Genomic DNA, 20,761 nt, shown 5'->3' on the forward strand with positions numbered 1-20,761 from the left:
GCACAAAAAATGTAAAATAATCTTAAACAGATGTACTTATATGGTTTCTGGCATCATACAACAGAGTTATCTATACACATTCAGGTTTCAAGATGGCTGTAATGCTATCAATGCAATTAGCTAACCAGTAATAGTGTTGCAGAAAAGTCGAACTTAAACAGTTTCACTTTATATTGCAAAACATAAACATAAACATAGAATGTTTTATGTAGTTTTAACCCTGATTTTGCCTTTTCCATCTGAAACCATTTTTAGTTTAAGAAGTGAATTGGAATTTTTTTCCGTGGATAGTTTGGTAGTCTTGGTAGTGTCAGAGCAACAACAAGTATCAATCCTAAACCTTGTGACTGTGCCACTGAGCTTATTGGTGGTCCTCAGATATTTCCAAATATGATTTTTACAAATGAAACCATTTTTTTTACCCTTCTAGTGTGAAAAGACATTATACAATCCTTAAATAGACCTATTTTAGAAAGTAGATTATTTGTTTCAGTTTAGATTTTTGAGCTGTACAGGACTAGGATAATAACATTAGCTAAGTTACCTTAGCCTTAGCATTTGTTTGTTTACCAAAAGCCTGGTTGCCTTTCTTTGTGTAAATGTGATAAAAAAAAGTCACATGTGATCTATTGTGGCTTTCTGTGGTATCAATATGGCTTTAATTAAATGTAATACTGTCTGAATTCTGTGTTTTATAAGCATATTATCTATTTTGTTGTTTTGGTCAAAAGTCAAATACAAACATAGTTTGTCCACAGAATTTCATTAAATTTGCCACAAGTTTCACAACTGCAGAAATTATAAATAGCCTATATGTCTTTTTGTATTGCTTTTTTTAAGTAATAAAGAAATAACAAATCTACAATTGTAAAACTATTTATCGAACCCTGAATATTTGTGAATAATTATTTGTTTCAATTATTCCAATATAAAAGTGATTTTAGCTGACTCCACCCTCAGTTCAATTTTGAAAAAATGCTCAAAAAAATGAGAGGAGTATTTTAGGAGGGGCACTGGGTGATGTATGGGTTTAGGTGGGGGCAGGAGGGAGATCTGTTTGGGCTGAGCAGTGTGACTCTGTTAGCAGCGAGATGCAGATGGTTGGATATCACCAAGGGGGCTGTGTTATCGATTGACTGATTTGCATATTGTGAGTGTCTGCGTACCAAAGTATATGACACATCATCCTTGCGCATAGCACAGTTGAACCTGTGAGGGCGCCGCAGAACTCCTTTTAGCTATTAATGGAAAAATATGGTTTAGGGTCTTTAAACACTAACTCTAAACAACTGTTCTTGCAGGTAGCCACTGTACTGAATCCATGAAAACAGAAACAATCATTAGGTTTCATAGAAAGCTTGGGAGAATGTAGCCTGCAGCATATAAGACATGATAAAGCTCTGTATGTTTATACAGTGCATCATAAACAGACTTTGCCCCTTTCATGCTGACGCCTCCCTTGCGTAGATTCCCAGCGAGAGAACATGGAAAAAAAGCTCTGTTTCTGGATCTGCTGCCTCCAAACGATGTGTTTATAAGTCCTAAGTCGGTCAAACTCTCTGCAAAGAAGCTGAACAACTTCTTCTGCCTATCATCCCATGCGTTGTTATGCAGAATAGCTGCCCCCCCCCCAACGTCACTCCTATCTTCCCTGCTGTATTCCTCATGTAGAAAAGTGTAACAGACAAGCCAACGGCACTGCAAACTGCTTATCAGCACGAGTTTATGCTGTCTCTGCCACCCTTGTTATCAACCTTGGCCTATTTCTTTTTTTTTTATTTGGTGGTGGTGGGGTGGGGGGGGGGCCGGGGTGCTGCTGCTGTTGGTGGGTGTTTTGATTATGCTGCACTGTACAGGCAATAAGTCCATTTCAGTGCCCCCCAGGTGCGTGCATGATCGAGCTGCATGTCCTCAGATATACATATCAAACGCATTCACCAAGTCACAGAGGTAAAAAGCACACTCGCAGAGCATTAACGTCAGTAACTACGGTCAGGTGTGGGTGCAATGTTAGCTTTCTGTGATGTGCACTCCCTCCCTCGCTCATGCTCTCGCGCTCATTTTCCACCACCCCCACATGACCGTGGAAAGAGATTTGGTCACAAAGGACTATGCAGAAAAGTCAGGAATCAAATAAAAACAAAAGCTCAGCTTTAATGTTGTTCTTTTTTTAACTAGATACAATATGTTTTGGTGCTTCTTCAGTTTTGTAGCTGTAATGCTAGAAATGTACCTCATGTTCAAATCATCAAATCTCATTGAATGTTCAGTTACCCTAAACATACTCAAACATTTGGTTTCTGAAATTATGACAAACTTATACACAATCCTATAATAGTTATTCTGTAATACTTCAGGTTTCAAAATAGCTACAATGGGAACCTATTTACATTGTATGGCTAACAGCATAACTCATCAAATTATATTAAAAGTGTAAAGAAATAATCTCAAATAGGCATACTAATGTAGACTTACCTCTAAAATTGGGATATAAAATTGGGGTTTCAGCATGGCTGTAAAAGTAACACTTTAGCTAACAACTGATGGAATCTTCCTACCTCAGTCATCAAATTATATAAAAAGTGTGAAGTAACTGCACTTTAAAGTTTAATTATGAGTTATATGAAACTGTATAAAGTATAAAATTCAGGTTTCAAGATTGCTACAATGCTAGCAATGTAGCTATCTAGCAACATAAACGTACTAATCCTACATCCCTCAGCATAGTGTTATTAAGTCATTAAAATATATTAAAAGTGTGAAGTAATTTTTAATAGGGCTACTAATGTTGTTTGAGATACCTTATGACAGAATTATCTAGAAAATTAAGTTAGATATAACATTCAGGTTTCAAGATGACTGTAGTGCTAGCAATGCATCTAGCTAACAAGTAATGAAGCCGTATTTACCTCGTATTTAGCACATTGCTAACTGAATGCCTAAATCTGAAAATCTAATAAAATGTTGAATAACATTTTAATAACAAATATGCGGTTTCTGACACTATTTGACAGATATCTATATTGTGGCATACAAATTAGGTTTCAAGATGGCTGTAATACTACAAATCTAGCAAGTAATTGAAACATATTTAGCTCTAGCAATTAGCATAGTGCTAAATGAATGCCTAAATTATTTAATCTCAGTTAAATGTTAAGTAATGTCAAATCAGCTTACTTATGTGTTTTTGACATCATAAGACAGTTATTTATAAAATAAAGGTATAAAATGTCAAATAAAAATGTAGCTTAGCTAACAAATATTGGAAACTTTTTTTTTACCTCAGTTAGCATAGTCCTAACTGCATCCCTAAATCATTAAATCATATTAAAAAACGTTAACTGTAATGTTAAAATTACTAATGTGGTTTTCTATAATATATGAAAAAATTATCTATAAAATTGGGGTGGCTAAGCTATATAATTTATGTTTTAAGATGGCTGTGATACTAATAATGTTAGTTATTCATCTAGCTAGCTAACAAATTATGCAAAATCTTTTAACATCAATTAGCACAGTGCTAGTTAACTGCCTAAATCAGCAAATCACACTGAAATATTTATCTTAAATAGTCTATCTTATGCTGGCATATGCTATTTAGCTATAAAACTGAGGTATAAAATCTAGGTTTCAATATGGCTAACTATAATTTTAGCAATGTAAGGTTAGCTAACACATAATGAAAAGTCATTTTCATCAATTAGCTAGTTAGCACAGTGCTAACTGCATGTCTAAATTCAAACTGAAAGTGTTAAATAATCTCCAATAGACTTTACTGTGTGGCCTTATGTGTGGTGAGTGATCTAGCTATAAAACTGAGGTATAAAATTCAGTTTCAATATGGCTGTAATACTTGCAATATAGCGTTAGCTAACAAATAATGTAAACTTATTTAACTACATCAGTTAGGTTAGCTAACTAGCTAGCATAGTCCTAACTGCAGGCCGAATTCATCAAATCACATAGAAAAAGTAATGTGTAAATAGACTTACTTGGTTTCTGGCCTTATCCAAAAAAAAAAAACTGAGCTATAAAATGAGGGTTTCAAGTTGTTTATATGATAAATTAAAAGAAGATTATAAGAAAGTATGTCTTGGCTGACCAATCACATTAAAGCTATAAAGGGACACTTGCGTACATTCATTTTCTCACAAGACTATTACAGCAATTGATTGGATGCTTTTTGAAATGTATTTGAAATGAGTATTTTTTGTGGTAAGAGTTAATGGTCTAGTGAGCTTATCTGATTTAAATGTATGTTCACCTCTAACGCATATAGATAGCTACGTCCCAGGAATTCAAATGATCTTTAGGCAAATGAAGGCCTAAGAAAAGGACACCATTCTTGCTTGTGTTAGTGGTGTGCAACCACTAACACTTAACTTATTAGTCCTTTATACACAATTACTGTTAAGTACAAATCATTACATTTTTTATTTTTTAAACAGCAGTTTATATAAATGAAGCCTGTCATTATAAGCCCTCAATCCTTTAATGGTGAGCCTCATGGCTTTTGCACCAACTGGTTCTTCCTCAGGGCTTGTCCTGTTTAGTTTCAACACAGCATGTGGTTGCACCTTGCCTTGTGTTGTAGTGTAGTGTAGTTGTGTAATAGGAGAAAAAGGGACTTGTGGTCGTTCATTAACTGCCAAGTTAAAGTTTTACAGCTGGAAAAGGAAGCCCTGGTGCAAAACTGACAAGCCAACATGCCTCTCCCACCATCAACTGCCAAATTCTTGTTGCTTTCACTTTCCCCTCTGGTCTGTTCTCTCTACCAGGCCTTGCCTAGAAAGAAAGTTCTCTAGATCTAGATTTTTCACCTTCTAAACTCTAAAAGTTTTGACTTCTTGTCTTACCACGGACCTTTTAATAAAGTACCTCAAGGTGCAACATACCTTCAAGCTTGTGTCCACAGGACCTGCCTCCCAAACCCCCTTGTCTGTGGAGTGCTGCTGCTGAGAGTAGTAATAATGGTTGTTTGCACTGTAAGGTGAGTTCCTCCTTTTTGCCCCTACCCCCCTTCTACATACAGTCAGCCGGGCGTGCAATGCTGCTGTGAAAGCTACGCCCACTTCTGCTTTCAGCCTGACACTGAACAGTCAGGCAAAAAAACACATCACCCGTGGCAACCATGAGCACAGCCTTCACCGCAGGGGAACACAGATAACCCGTTGCTTGTTAACAGGCAGATGAGTGCAAAGAGCATATTCAAATAGCCTGGTAACACAGCCAAAGGGGGACAACAGGGACTGCTCAGTGAGTGTCTCTCTACTGACACCCAATGGAGGCTCTAGAGCTTTGGTGGGACTGGAATTTGAAAAGCACACCATTATAATATGCACATACAGTGGTATGAAAAAGTTTGGAAAAAATTAAGAGACCACTTTAGTTTCTGCATCAGTTGCTCTGATTTTGCTTTTCGTAGGTATATGTTTGAGTAAAGTGAACATTGTTGTTTTATTCTATAAACTTCAGACATTTCTCCCAAATTTCAAATAAAACTATTATCATTTAGAGCATTTATTTGCAGAAAATAAGAAATAGCTGAAATATCAAAAAATATGCACATCTTTTAGACATCCAATAATGCAAAGAAAACACATTTTTAACAAGTTTTAAGAGATCAGAAATCTATATCTGGTGGAATAACCCTGCTGTTTAGTCACAGTTTTCATGCATCTTGGCATGTTCTCCTCCACCAGTCTTTCACACTGCTTTTGGATAAGTTTATGCCACTCCTGGTGCAAAAAGCAGTTCAGCTTAGTTTGATGGCTGTGATCCTTCATTTTTCTCTTGATTATATTCAAGAAATGTAAATATTTTAAAGTTGAAGTGTTCTTTATGTACCACACTTAAATGGAAGCACTAAAGTACTCAACATTTCTTATGTTTACATATTGCAATAGTCGTTCTAAAATGTACTACTCAAGTTCTTTAAATCTTGGACAGTTAGAACTTAAAAGAAAACCCTGAGGTACAATTTTATGGTGGTGTTTATGTGCAATCATCTCATAAATACGATATTTATGACACAAATTGAAGGCAGCATAAGTGCTGTTGTACATACAGTACAACGGTAAAAATACAGATGAATAGATCACAGAAAAATAAAAAACAGATCAAATGAGTTGTATTAGCAACAACTATGAATTGAAATACATTATTATCATCATATATAAAGGAAAAAGGTAGGAGCATAAATTAATTATAATGCTTCATCACATCATGTTATATAAAATGGGTTGGTATATTATATTTTTTGTGTACTAACCTGCAACAACCACACTATTAAGATTATTATATAATATATACTGTATCTTATGGTATAATACCTTTATTGTGTAGTAGACAACTGGGACACAGTGTGTCACACACAGTTTAGATCCCTCACACATCCCTCACAATGGGGGTGTGGAAAAATGAAAAAACTGTAACTGTAACTTTTTTATTTTTTAACTTCTATAGTTATCAAACTGTGAATAAAAAGACTGCAACAGAAGATTCAAAGAGGAGAAACCTGTTGATTGCCCAGTAGAGGTCACTATTAGATTTACTCTGAGCTCCATGCCCTGGAGGTTCCTAACGAGATGCCTGTGGGCATCTGCACGTGCACTACAAGAACAAAGGCGTTGAAAGTGCATCTCGCTTTACCCTCCCTCTCTCAGCGCTTACTTTGTTCTGAAACAACCTCTTCTACTTGTTGCCGCCTCCCTCCTTCTCTGTGTTTCTCTCGGTGAAGTTTACTGTGGTGGGATGTGTGACCTGATTTCTGCCTGTGCACTTATAATGAATGCGTGGGCGAAAGGAACGCCAACAATGCGTTCTCTCTTGGCTTTAAATTAAAAGCAATAGTTTTGCTTATTGAGTCTTTATGAAACGGGCCTAGGCCACGGGGAAAAAATGTTTAGTTTTTTTTGTACAACCTACACACACCCCTCCTAATGACACTACAGTTACAAGCAGTGTTTCAGCTCAAACAAGCCACTTTGTGAATTATTATTATTAGTGTTCTTGTACATGAAACCATATAAATGTTATAAGTAGACTAGCAGTAGTATGCCTTCATTGGGTATTCACCTTTTTCTGTGATGACAAGAAGGAGGCCATGTTTGTTTACTTTGAGTTAGAATTTAGCTCCAGCAGTGAACCAATATAGATATAGATTACACCCACAGTGATAATAAACGTACAGAATGAGTCACATAATATAGTCAGTTCGTCTCACATTCATTAAAAAATGAGGAGAATTTTGCTTGAACAACAGTGTATTGCACAAAAATTCCACAAGACAAACCCATCCTCCTTGTGTGAACACCGGATCTTACAACAAACCAAAGCCAATTTCCGGTCATCCCAGATCAAAACCAGTCCCCTACATTTTCCCTGGACCACCACTACCTCAAATTTGAATAAAAAATAAGCCAGAAGTGTCCGCCATATTGTCGCATTTGAGACCAGAATCCGCTATGCAGTAGAGACCAGAGGAGGAGCCAAACGCATTCTATTCATTCAATAGACCCACCTCAGCTCAGTGTCTCAGGCTGCCTTCATTGAGTTTACAGTGCAGTCTAAAGGATTAACAGCAGAGCACAATTTCTGCTCAATACACATTTTGTTTAGTCAGTGAAATGTAAAAATGCAATTCAAGTACAATATAAAAAAAAACAATTTATATTTACACCAAATTATAGTACTCTGTTGGCAAAATGAAGCTACACCAATGACTTTAAATAACAATAAAATAAGAAAAAACAAAATTTAAACTGTATTTGGAGAAGTAGTACCGGTAGTACCGAGTCTAGCCAAAGTCCTTATAGGCAAATAATGTGTAATGCAAACAGGCACTTATCTCCAGTCATAAAAAATGGCCTCCATTCTCTTTAAATAGGGAGAGACCAAAATACTGAAATCTTAGGGGCAAATTACCAACAATTTCTGTGATTTTTCAGCTTGCAGATCTCCACACCAAGAATAGGCTTCCCCACTATCACCCTGACTCTCCTCAGCTTATAGCATGCTTATGCATAATCAACAAACTGATTGGCTCCTTTTGTCATACTATTAGCATCACTACTGCGCTGGCTCTTCACATCATCTTGAGGTGTTGACAGTAAGGCTTGTGTCCCAAACTGTGTTTTGTTGTCATTGATGAATCTTTGCAGCCAATGACAGTCAAGCAAAACTTGGCTTCTCTTGGCATATTTTTCTTTTCTGTCACTTGTACAATTACAACATTATCTTTGATCATTTCTTTTCATATCCGAAGTAAACCTGTTATTTTAACTGGAATTTTCCAATTTTAAACAATATCTAATTAAATCGAATTGGGAAATCAGTGGTAATACCAAGCCCTACACCCTACACTACACTCTTGCTTTATTAACTCATCCAGTACTAAAGTTATCTTCAGTAGACTTGCTTAGATATAGATTTTGACACGGTATGAAACAGAAGTATGTGACATTGCAAAATAACTGGTATTACCTGTTGTCAAGTTTGCACAATGCACTTCCATTGTCTTTGTTGCTTCAGCAGATTTTACTATTGTTTTAAAAAAATGTACAGTATGGTTTCATATTTCCTAATGTCTCCTCTTGTTTTTAAAAACTTTAAATAAAGTATTAGATTTTATTCTATGTTACAGCCTCTGTGTTATTTGGACTAGACAGTCATGTTAAACCTCAAAAAAAATAAAAAATAATAAAATAAAATCTAACAAAAAAAATTAAAACGTAATGTTTTGGGCTTCAAGTACAAAAAGAGCTTTAAAGTCCTATTCAGAAATGTTTTTATTCATACTGTACTGCGCTCCTGGGTGGCAGCAGAAAATAGATGAGCGAGTAAGAGCGAGCTTGCCATGTTTGAAGCATATGGTGCCATATGCTGGTGCCATATGCTTAAAAAAAAGTCAGTAAACAAACAAACCAACACACTACTGTAGGCTGTTTTTTTTTATCTAACATCCAGCCGTAAACAATAGTTCATTTCCGTCTGGCAGAATCTGTCATCTAACATTGTTATATATTTTTTTTCGTGACAGAAGGAAAAAAAGGGGTGGGGGATCAAGGGAGTCATTTTTGTGAAACTTACTTTATTCAGATGGAAAACTACATATTTATTTGTGGAATATTATGCAGGAGGGTTCTCAAAAAATGACAGGAAGCTTTGTATCATTTGTTGCGCTTTATTTAAGCTGGATGTCAATTCTTCTGGCCAACAAACAGTGTTTTTAATTATTTATGAAACAAAAAATATGACAGTCCTGGAGACATTAAAAATTAAAAAATAAAATAAAAAGTTAAATGAAGTGCAGAAACACAGATGTAAACACAGTCAGAAAAGCATAGACATGCCATAAGTCATGGGACAGCAGTATGTAACCTGATTATTAAGTGTTACTTTAAGGGATGGCTTGAGACCACCTGTCCACACCTCCACATTCAGTGCAGGAGGCTCCAAACATCTTAGTACAGCATTCTTAAGCTTCCATGGGACACAATAATTACCACACCTAATTACTAGGGATGTCCAATTCACATTTTTTTTTGCCTACAATGCATTTGATTTTAAGTCCCAATCCAAAACTTTGATGATGCACAAAAAACAGAAAGAACACATGCAAAAGGTCCTTTAAGTTTTTTTTTATTTTTATTAATTATTATTAATTAGACAACAGTATCAAAAAATACCATTTTAGCACAAAATAAACAAGTATTAATAGCCGTCTAAATGACTTCCATTTAAATATGCATCTTTTCTTAAATAAATGAACTAAAAATGTCAAATAACAACAATTCTGTGATTAATCAATTAAAATAATAAATAATAATGATATATATATATATATATATATATATATATATATATATATATATATATATATATATATATAATTATTTTAATATATATTATTTATTATTTTAATATATATATATATATATATATATATATATATATATATATATATATATATATATATTTTTTTTTTTTTTTTTTTTAAGATGGTAGTTTTCTAAACAAGTGAGTGTGAGAGAGTAATATTAGCATAGAGTGGATTAGCAATATCTAAGGGTGGTTTTAATGTTTTTTTGTTTGTTTATTTTAATTTTCACAAAAAAACCTTAATACAATTTATTAGAATATTTTGACCCCTACCAAGGGTTACTCCTGCTTTCTATTTAAAATGAACATTTTTAAAGGTTTTTAAGAATTGCTGCTTTACTTATTTCTAGTTTTGCAATATTCAAGTTTTGCAATATTCCCAGGCCACCTTATTTTTCACCCTCTTTTGGATCTACTCAAGATTTTTAATGATGTTCAATTCATGGGAATGTGAGCCACTCCTAAAGCTTCAGCTTGCGTGTTTTAAAGTAACTCTTGGTGGATTCCAAGGGATTGTATGTTTTTTTGAGCCTTACCCTGTTGTACAAGCCAGATTTGACTCTTTTTCTCAGATTTGGTTTCTTGAATAACTGTGTCACATTTGCCTGCATATTAAATCTTACCTCATTCTTAACAAGCAATGGGTTCTTTCATTTTTTTAAAATTTTAATTTAAATTAAATTCATACAACATGGTTACACTCGAATGGTTTATAAGGGATATTAAAAATATATATATTTTTAATGTATTTAAAAAAACAAAAACAAATTTCATGCTAAACAAATTGGGTTGTCAATTGATAAAAGAGTAACTAATTAAACACAAATTTGCTGTGATAAATCGTGATTAATCACATGAACATGCAGCAGTGCACAAACCCAACTTTTACATCAACAATAAACAGAATACACAATAAAATAACATTGATGTTGCCATAAATTACCAGTCTTAACATTTCTACACTGGTATATAAAGAATTGTAAATGTAAACAATGAACAAAAAAATGCTGGTGAATTTTTTATAATGTGCAAAATACCATGCGGTAGCACTGCATTAGCTAAATATGGAATTATGGCTACCAATAACCATGATTGGCTACTATAATATATGGCTATTATTATCTAATTCAACCCTGTCACCTTCAACCCAGTCACACTGGGAAGGCCGAGTGCTGTGTTTTCAAGTAAGATAAAGATTTGTATCCAGGAATAATCCTTGTAAATGTTTGTTAAACTGTATGAATAATTTACAGAACAGTCAGAATTATTATTATTTTTAATCATGCTGATTCAACATGTTTTTTTATTAATATCTTGATAATAAGATGAAATATGAGGTAAATGTTTGTTGACAGTACCAATCAAAAGTTTGGGCACATCTTAAATTCACTGTTTTTTCAGTTTACATTTTTTTTTTCTGTAGATTTATACTAAAGTCATGCAAACTATGAAGAAAAACATTTGAAATTATTTAGTAAACAAACAAAAAGTGTTAAACAAACCAGAATATGTTTTATGTTGTAGATTCTTTAAAGTAGCTTATAAGTAGCTTGCTTATATGAGAGCTTTGCACATCTTGGCATTTTCTCAGTTAACTTTATGAAGTGTTTGACGTGTTTGAGAGCATCAGTTTTGTTGTAAGGAGGTGGAGTTGGTGTGCAGTGAATAGCCCTATTTGATGAATGTTCTAATTCATATTATTGCAAAATACTACTTACATAAGTAAAGAAAAAATACTTTAATATATGGTCAATCAATCTAAAAAAAATTCAAGAACTTTGAGAGTATCCTCAAGTGCGGTGGCAAAGATAATCCAAAAAACGTTATGATGAAACTGGCTCTCATCAGGACCACCCCAGAAAAGGAAAACCAAGCGTTACCTGTGTTGCACAGGTTAAGTTACCAGCCTTAGAAACCACAAGAGCACCCCAGATCTTAATGTTAATGCATAATTTTAAATAAAAACTGGAAACAGTTCCCACCAGCTGACAGTCAAACTGTGACTATTTTTAAATTATAAATTCTAAAGTGATCATGAACAAGGGACACCTCTTTATTAAAGCTGATGTCCGCAAGTTTTGGAATTTGCGGAAAAAATATTTTAAACTGAGAAGGTGTGATGCGGTCTCCTTTCAGAGCGGATGAATCCAATTCCAGGTTATGTTCAGTCAGAGAGAGAGAGCACTCAGCCAGAAACTTCACTCCTTCGCTTTCCCTTCTGAAGTCTCCATTGCTCCACCAGCCGCTCGCGTTCAGTAAAACTGAGCCGGATCCTCTTTTAGAGGTTGTACATGTGACGTAAGTACGTAAAGACGCGTGGCGTGGCCAGAAGAACTCCCGTGAAAAGTGACCCAACACCCCAGTTTTTAGAATGGATATATTAGGCTTAGCAGGGATGGTTGTTCCAGCACACTGTTACCATTAAATACAATATTTTTTCCCTTCTCCACTCAGAAATGCTTCTTCTTTTAGTTTAGAAAAGTAGTACGGACTGCCACTTTAAGGTTTTGCAAGAATTGAATTAAATATGTTTTTGAATCATAATCATACAGTGGCCAAATTATCCGTGACAAAAACTCAAAACAACATTTGGTGATACGAAGAAATGCATAATAATGATTGGAATTTTTCAAAGGCTTTAGATAAAATTATCAAAAAAAGAAGTTGTAGTTTTTTGGTTTTATTTATAATATGATCCAAAACACACCTTCTCATTCAATGCGTTTTCTTCATTTTCATGACGATTTACAATGTAGATTCTCACTGAAGGCATCAAAACTATGAATGAACACATGTGGAGTTTTATGTACTTAACAAAAAAAAGACCTGGCCTCCACAGTCACCGGACCTGAACCCAACTGAGATGGTTTGGGGTGAGCTGGACCACAGAGTGAAGGCAAAGAGGCCAACAAGTGCTAAACACCTCTGGGAACTCCTTCAAGACGGTTGGAAAACCATTTCAGGTGACCACCTCTTGAAGCTTGCCATGAGTGTGCAAAGCAGTAATCAGAGCAAAGGGTGGCTATTTTGAAGAAACTAGAATATAATTTTTTTTAGTTATTTCACCTTTTTTTGTTAAGTACTTACAGTAACTCCACGTGTTCATTCGTAGTTTTAGCATGTACTGTATGCATTCATTTTGAATATAAATTATGGAATTTAGATGGGATGGCTCAACAAACTTCGACATACTCTATAACAGAAGTCTATAACAATAAATGTCAGTGTCACTCTCATATTAGAACTCATACACTGATCAAGAGGCTACAACACTGCAGTCTATCCATATGTTTAGTTAACAAAAAGTGCCATCTCATTTCGTTCTTTGCCTTCATTTGGCAAACAGAGACAGGGACAGCGCTCAGACCCTTCATACCTTTCCCTGGCTCGCGTTCAGCTTCTCAGCGCTGAGCTTTTGATTATTTCAACATTTATTTTTCTCCCGAAGTGTTTGAACAGCTAAGCCAAAAGTATGTGCGGCCCGTTTCTGCTCTCCTCTCCAAATGTTAGCGTAACTTGAGCCAGATGTAACTTGGTGAACTTTCTGTTGTGGGCTGTCAGTCTGGATTGCATTGGTGAACTGTGCGAGGAAAACACCTTTCAAACAGGATAATGCAATCAGCGCTAATACTTTTTATTGACTTTGGGATGCTGGAATTTACGATGGTGGCCCATGTGTTGACTGGGGAAGTCTCAAGTGGAGACGCAGACAGGCTGTCAAACACTGTTTTCATTGCGTAACTGGAATTCATATTGACAAGAGTCTGGCCTTTAAGGCACGTCAGATAATGACATGATACAGATTCTGTGTTTTGGCATCAGACTGTGTCAACTGAAATACTGACAATGATCCCGAATTAATAATAATGAAAAAAGACAAGTATACTGTTCCAGGTTGTTATGCTAATGTAGAGTGGCTTGCAAAGTTAAGCAAGTTAAACACAAAATGATCTCAGAAAAGCTAAACTTAAAACGAAAAGTTAAAGATGACTCATTCCTTTTGTATATTTAGCAAAACCGTATTTTTAATCTTTATCTTTTACATTTTCAAAATAACAAAAAGGAAAGCAAATGTTTAGAAATCCTGCATGGTAAGAGTTTTTTTATTTTATTTTATGATGACTCTTTCATTAACCTATTAACATGCCTCGACCGTATAAGGGCTACAGGTGTAGGTGACACAAAACCTTTTTTTTTCTTCAGTAAAATAACTTATTTACATACAAAATTGAGGGCTTGAAAATCTCCTACAGAACACTTGGAGAAGTTGCCTGTTTTCTCTCTACTGCACTTAATAATTCCAGATCAGTAACAGGAATCAACCCAAATTTTGTAGGTTTAAAAATAGATGTACAAACTAGACAAACATAACTAAAAAAACTAAAGGTTTTAAGGACATGAACTGTTTGATTTGCATTGATTTTAAAATGAAGTTCATGAAAGAGCCAATTTTATGATTTTATTCATTATATTTTGACTGTTGTAGATTTACTTGACTATTTTTCTATACTTTCTATTACAATTACAATTATGATTTTTAGTAATGTACCTCATTAAGCATGAAAGCTTTTTATGTAATGCTTGAATAGAAATCCTCAAGATTTAGATGGTGTAACGTCAGGTAGAAAACTAACAAAAACCCTGGCCTGTTAAGCCATATTTGAGCAGGTGTCACTAAACAGCTGAACAATAACAGTAGTACCACAACTCTAGAGTGTAATCAACCCTCCTGAAGGTCAGTGAAGGTTTAGTGTTAAACTAAACTGTTCCTGTTTACTGTGATACACTGCCAAGCAGTGTATCTTAGGGCATTTTCACACAGAACTATTTGGTCCAGTTAAAGGAGAACTCCGGTGTAAAATTGACTTTGGGTGTAGTAAAACATGATAAAAATACTTACCTTTGTTGAATCCTGCAGCTTTCTAAGATCCAGTCATTTTGTCCTTTCTGCCCAGCATTCTGTACAACGGCCGTATCAGGGCATATTTTGCCTCAATAAATAATTTTTTACACCGTTATTCAGGCTCAAAGGAGCTTATTAAAAAAACACTGTTTACATCCCAACTAAACTGCTGTTCAGGTGCAGTTTAACCTGATTAATAACCCAGATAATTTTACCACAGCCATGAAGAAACACTGTCTCTGTTGCCGGCTCCATGGTAAGCTGTTTTAATACTAATAGCCGCTCACATCCAGCAACTTCGTTTACTATGCAGACATCTGCACCGCACATCCCACTGAAGTGTTGCAGGCCTAAAATGCATTAATGAATGTATACTGTATACTTACTGTATACATTTATCAGCTACTATTAGTTGTATAAGTGCATGTTTGGTTAAGAAGCCAAGTCATGACAGCCCCCCACCCCCCTTTTACCCTATATTGCCATTGCAAAATTTGGTGAAAGGGGGATTATGGTGTGGGGTTCTGCTTTTTAGGAACTCTTAACGCTTCAACATGCCAAGAAAATTTTGGAAAATTTCATGCTCCCAACTTTGCGGGAACAGTTTTGGGACGGCCCTTCCTGTTCCAACATGACTGTGCACCAGTGCACAAAGCAAGATCTATAAAGACATGGATGAGTGAGTTTGATATGGAAGAACTTGACTGGCCTGCACAGAGTCCTGACCTTAACCCAATAACACAATGTTGGTTGAATTAAGGTTAAGATTGTGAGCCAAGATTTCTTATCCATCATCTGTGTCTAACCTCAGAAGTGCTTTTGGAAGAATGATCAGTAAATCCTATAAACACACTACTAAACCTTATGGAAAGCCTTCAGAGAAAGATTGATGATTTTACAGCTGCAAAGGGTGGGACCACATCATATTAAACCCATGGATTAAAAATGAGAAGTTCATATACATGCAAAGGCAGACAAGTGAATACTTTTGACAATATAGCGTAGGTACAAACCCTTACAGTTTTACCTACTTAATCTGTATTTCAATCTAATTTTAAAAAGTATACTTTATTTGGCTGTGCTGATTTTAGACTGGTGATGTACTTAGTAAAAATATATGCTTAGTATTATTTTATGAAACTGTGCTTTTTATGATAAAACTATACTTTTACTAAATGAGTCGATATTTCTGCAATAAATCTCTACTTCAGTCAAATTTGCTACAAAACAATAATTTTGTTTTGACAAATTAAAGAACTTGTAGCAATGAGATGTATTGTTTTTGTTTTCCCCTAGTTTTTAAACAAAAAATGAATGTGATGTTAAATCTATATTTTATTCACATTTTTAATAGATTTTTAATGTTCAGTCGGACAGCTCACACAAATATACTTAAATTATATTAAATAGTGGTGAAAATAACATACGACTAGTATACTCAATATGAATTTGGTGCAAATTTATATCATTTTAATTACAAATAAGTAGTAATTAAGTACAAATTATTGGTTCCAAAATAACAACTTAAAGCAGCACTAGGTAGGATTTCCTTGATTTTTGATATTTTTAAAGAAGTAAAATTACAGCTTGAAACTCACTGCAGCGCTGCATTGAGGTGTAATAGGAGGAATAGCGGTGCTCTCATGTCTGTGCCGGAGCTCCTCTAAACCAGACTCTGTAAGTTTTCCGAGGCGGCCGCGACCAACGCTCGTGAGAACTGCGACCTGCTTTCCGACCTTTAGTTCTAACAGTTCTACAAAGACTACTGGTTCATCCTTTACAAACTAACATACAGACACTCTGGCAGAAGCTGGAAAGAGACCAAATATGTCTGTGAAAGACAGAAAACGAGAAAGAGAAACTAATCCGCCTGAAACATTTATTACACTCTGCAACTGTAGGGGGAGCCCACGAGCACAAAATCTCAATCCTACCTAGTGGAGCTTGAAGTACAGACCTATTTCAGCATAATTTAAGTATACTTCTTTTTCACAAGGGAATGCAACTGCCCCGTTTAGACTGTCAGTTGTTATGTCAGTGTCACTAAACAGAGTAGCCTATGTTGTAAAACTGATGGCTTGAGGTACAATGTTAGACAGTTCTCTAAGCTGCTGGAGCTTGTGTGGTTACACATGGGGTAGATTTATCAGATGAGGGAAATCTGTGGTTTGGAGTAGATAACAATTCTCCAAAACCCCTGAGATCTGGAAGCTTTCGCAAACATTCATGCCAACTATTTCTGTGGGGTGCTCTTCACCAAGAGGGTAAAGCAGAGAACGCAGCAGAGGATTCTCATCCAAGAAGCTTCTTTGAAGCCCAAATGCTCCGTGCTATTTGAATTTTTAACATTTTTGGGATAGAGAAGTGGGGGAAAAAAACGCCTAAAGAGAATGTTTACTCTGCAGAGCCTCAGAGCATAATGCGATTTCTCAGCGGTACACACAGTTTTCAATAGATCTTTATAAATATACAGTACCAGTCAAAAGTTTAGATACACCTTCTCAGTCAAGGTTTCTTCTTTGTGTGTATTATTCGCTACTTCGTAGATTAATATTGAAGACATCAATCAAAACTGTGAAGAGACATGTGGAATTGAGCTGGTTTGGGATGAGCTGGAGTGCAGAATGAAGGACAAAACAGCCAAGTTCTCAGCACCTCTGGAAACTTCATCCTTCAGCATGGTTAGAAAACCATTCCAGGTGACTCTACCTCATAAAGCCTCATAAACTGAAAGAAAGCCAAGAATCGAGAAGCTAAGCTGTCATCAAAGCAACAGCTAGATACTTTGAAGAATCTAAACCTTAAACATTTACTTGACACTTTACGTAATCCAATATGTTTTTTCAAAGTTTCTTTGTCTTTATTTAAAAATATTTTCTAATAATATTTACATAATATTTTAGAAAAATCTACCAACAATAGATATAGATATAATCAAATATATAACACATTGTGAAGACAAACATAAAAAACAGCCTGACACAAATGTATCAAAACAAGCAAGAACATAAAAACAGGGATAGTCAAATAATTAAAGATAATAAAAATAAAAGTAAAAATAACCATAATGTTTTTTTAATGCTTCAACAAACCAAGAGACTTTGAACAATTTTATGCTCATAAATAAAGAGGAAATGTAATAACAAACATAAAATATATTTGTTTCTAATTAACACATCATCTACAAGGTACAATATTGTTAAAATATAGAAAACCATTGAATTGTTTTCTTCTTTGCTGTATACAAAATATTTTTCCCCAGTCTTCCTCAACACAGTGGCCAATGAATCCAATCTATCATGGCTGCAGCCTAAGCTTTTAAAGGACTGTTCTATAACCACTACTTCTTAGGAGCCTACAGGTCTCACAAATATATTAACAAGATTGCATTTATTTTTTAAATTAATATTCTGACGTGATTTGGGCAGCCGTGGTTTTATGTTTTTTGGATACAATCCGGGTTAGCACCCGAACATCCCTTTCAGACAGCTTCCTCTTACAGCATCCACAGTTAATCCTGTTGGATGTGGTTCGTCCTTCTTAGTGGTATGCTGACATTACCCTGGATACCGTGGCTCTTGATACATCACAAAGACTTTCTGTCTTGGTCACAGATGCGCCAGCAAGACATGCACCAACAATTTGTCCTCTTTTGAACTTTGTTGTTTGCATTGCAATATTTTGAGCAGAACTGTGCTCTTATACTGCTAATTGAACCTTCACACTCTGCTCTTACTGGTGCAATGTGCAATTAATGAAGATTGGCCACCAGGTCGGTCCAATTTAGCCATGAAACCTCCCACACTAAAATGACAGGTGTTTCAGTTTCATTGTCCAACCCCTGTATGTTGAATATAGGCTGCTTTTCTCAGCTGTATATATTGGATCATTTACTTTGAAACATGTCAAGAAAAGCAGTCTAGGCTATGGATTGAAGCTAACCGAAGACTTCCTTGTCACGTCTAAATAACAATGGTCAAGTTTCACATGAACTATTGGCAAAACTGCCCTTACATCTTTCAGTGTTACTGTTCCAATCGTTCCATTTCACGAGACCACAATACGTGAACTCCAAGAATGCACAAACTGCATTCCTGATGAAAAAAAGAAATGTATCTCATATGTGAAACACGGTGGTGGTAGTTTCACGGTTTGAATCTGTTTGAGCCCTGCATCTGGACCAGGAAGGTTTGCCATCATCAGATCATGTCGGGACATATGTCTTATAAGCTAAACATGGGCCATGCAGCAAGGCAATGACCCAAAGCACATAAGTCGTTTTATCACACAATGGTTAAAGAAGAATAAAGTCATCCAATAGAAACATTGTGGAAGGACCTGAAGCAGCAGCTTATGGGAGGAAACTTACCAACATAACGGAGTTAAAGCTGTTTTATACAAATAAATGGGCTAAAAAATTCCTCCATCACTTCTACTACTTGCAAGCACTTAGATTTTACTTAATTAATAAATGACTCAATCTTATATGTTTGTCTTATTTGTTTGATGTTTTTGAGGTTTTCCTTATGTACTTTTAGGAAGCTGATGAAGTTTTAAGTCACATTTCTGCAGAATGAGAACAAGAGCATGTGTTTAAAATGTTTTAGCTGATCGACAAGAAAAGAGATGAAAAATTTCCTTCACACTTTTTTACGCCTTAAGGCCAGGGGATCATAGGTCACAGCAGGTTGAGGAGAGGATGCTGTGACGGCGGAGGCTCGATTTTCTGAAAGTCAGTGGTGCTGTTGTTGTAGATTTTACAGCCTCAGAGGGAGGGCACACGAGGGGGTGAACTCCGGCCCGGAAAACACAGAGGAGACCTTTCATGGCCTTAATGCGGCGTGCGTGATGCTCACTTAGAAGAGGGGAAGGACGTAAGCAAGTCATAAGAGAAGGCAGTGTACTCACAGTCTCTCACATGATGGCCATCAGTAACGCTCCTGTAAATCATGTGACCTCTGCATAAGGCTGGGCACAGATAAAAACCAATAAGTGTGATAAAGATTGATTAGCCCACTTCTGCTGCATCGAGGCTGTATAATCCTAAATTGGTCACAGTGTGCCTTACATGAAACATCTGGGCTTATTTCAGTCAGAGTAACCCAATTCTGCACAATTCAGACCATTGCTTTATTAGTTAGACACAAGCGAACCTTTAAACCATTTCATCTGAGTTCAAACGTCTATAAATCTGTCAAACAGAAAGAGCTGATCCAGTATGAGTTCTGAAGAGTACGAGTCATTGTAGGGTCAGAAATCTGACTCCAAAAACTTCATACTTCAATTTGAGTTCTTAAGTAGGCAAATGAAGTGGGCTGCATGAGTTTTAGCAAGGTCCAGTGATTTGGTCACTGCCAACTTGTAAACACTTGGGGGTTCTTTCTCTTTTTTGTTATTTCTGTGCACAGAACAGATATTATTTGGATGGTGGGTCGCTATTCTCAGCACCACATTGAAACTAACCGAAATGGTGGTGTTAGGTATGTTAGTGTGTGTTTTGCCAGGTACGAGTAGATCAGATACAGCAGTGCTGCTGGAGTGTTTAAACACTGTGTCCACTCACTGTGTACACTCACTTTCTTCCACTCTATTACAAACTCCAATCTATCTGCTACACCATGTAAATGTAAAGTTAGAGACAGAAGCTCATCTCATCTGTTGTTGCACAGTTTGTGTTGGTCATCCTGGATCTCAAACTGTTAGTGGACTATTCTCTGTCCAGCAGTGAAACTGATTGAGGTGTTTAAAAACTCCAGCTGCACTGCTGTAGCTGGTCCACTCATACCTGCACAACACACACTAACACACCACCACCTTGTTCATTAAAACAAAATCATTTCAGTGGTATGTGGAAAAATTTTGGACACTCTAATCTTTGCAAGGAGTCTTATTATTATTATTATTTATGTAAAGCGTAACAGCAGATTCAGCCTGAGCATTAGGAACAGTTAGCTCACAGTGGTAACTTAAAAAAAA

General features: G+C 35.7%; 1 protein-coding gene across 2 annotated transcripts in view; it reads right to left on the reverse strand.

The window, feature by feature from the left end:
* The window catches only part of LOC103031957 (ETS-related transcription factor Elf-1), a 374,649-nt gene that overhangs the window by 24,998 nt on the left and 328,890 nt on the right, over nt 1–20,761 (reverse strand). The window contains exon 1 of one of the 2 annotated variants that reach the window (XM_049469859.1): nt 4,896–4,996. The exons of the other annotated variant lie outside the window; for it this stretch is intronic. The gene's annotated coding sequence lies outside the window, so the exon portion shown is untranslated. Of the gene's footprint in view, nt 1–4,895; nt 4,997–20,761 lie in introns of those variants that run through there. 2 annotated transcript variants of the gene reach the window in all.

Source organism: Astyanax mexicanus, chromosome 21 (assembly GCF_023375975.1).
Source record: "Astyanax mexicanus isolate ESR-SI-001 chromosome 21, AstMex3_surface, whole genome shotgun sequence".
Lineage (NCBI taxonomy): Eukaryota > Metazoa > Chordata > Actinopteri > Characiformes > Acestrorhamphidae > Astyanax > Astyanax mexicanus.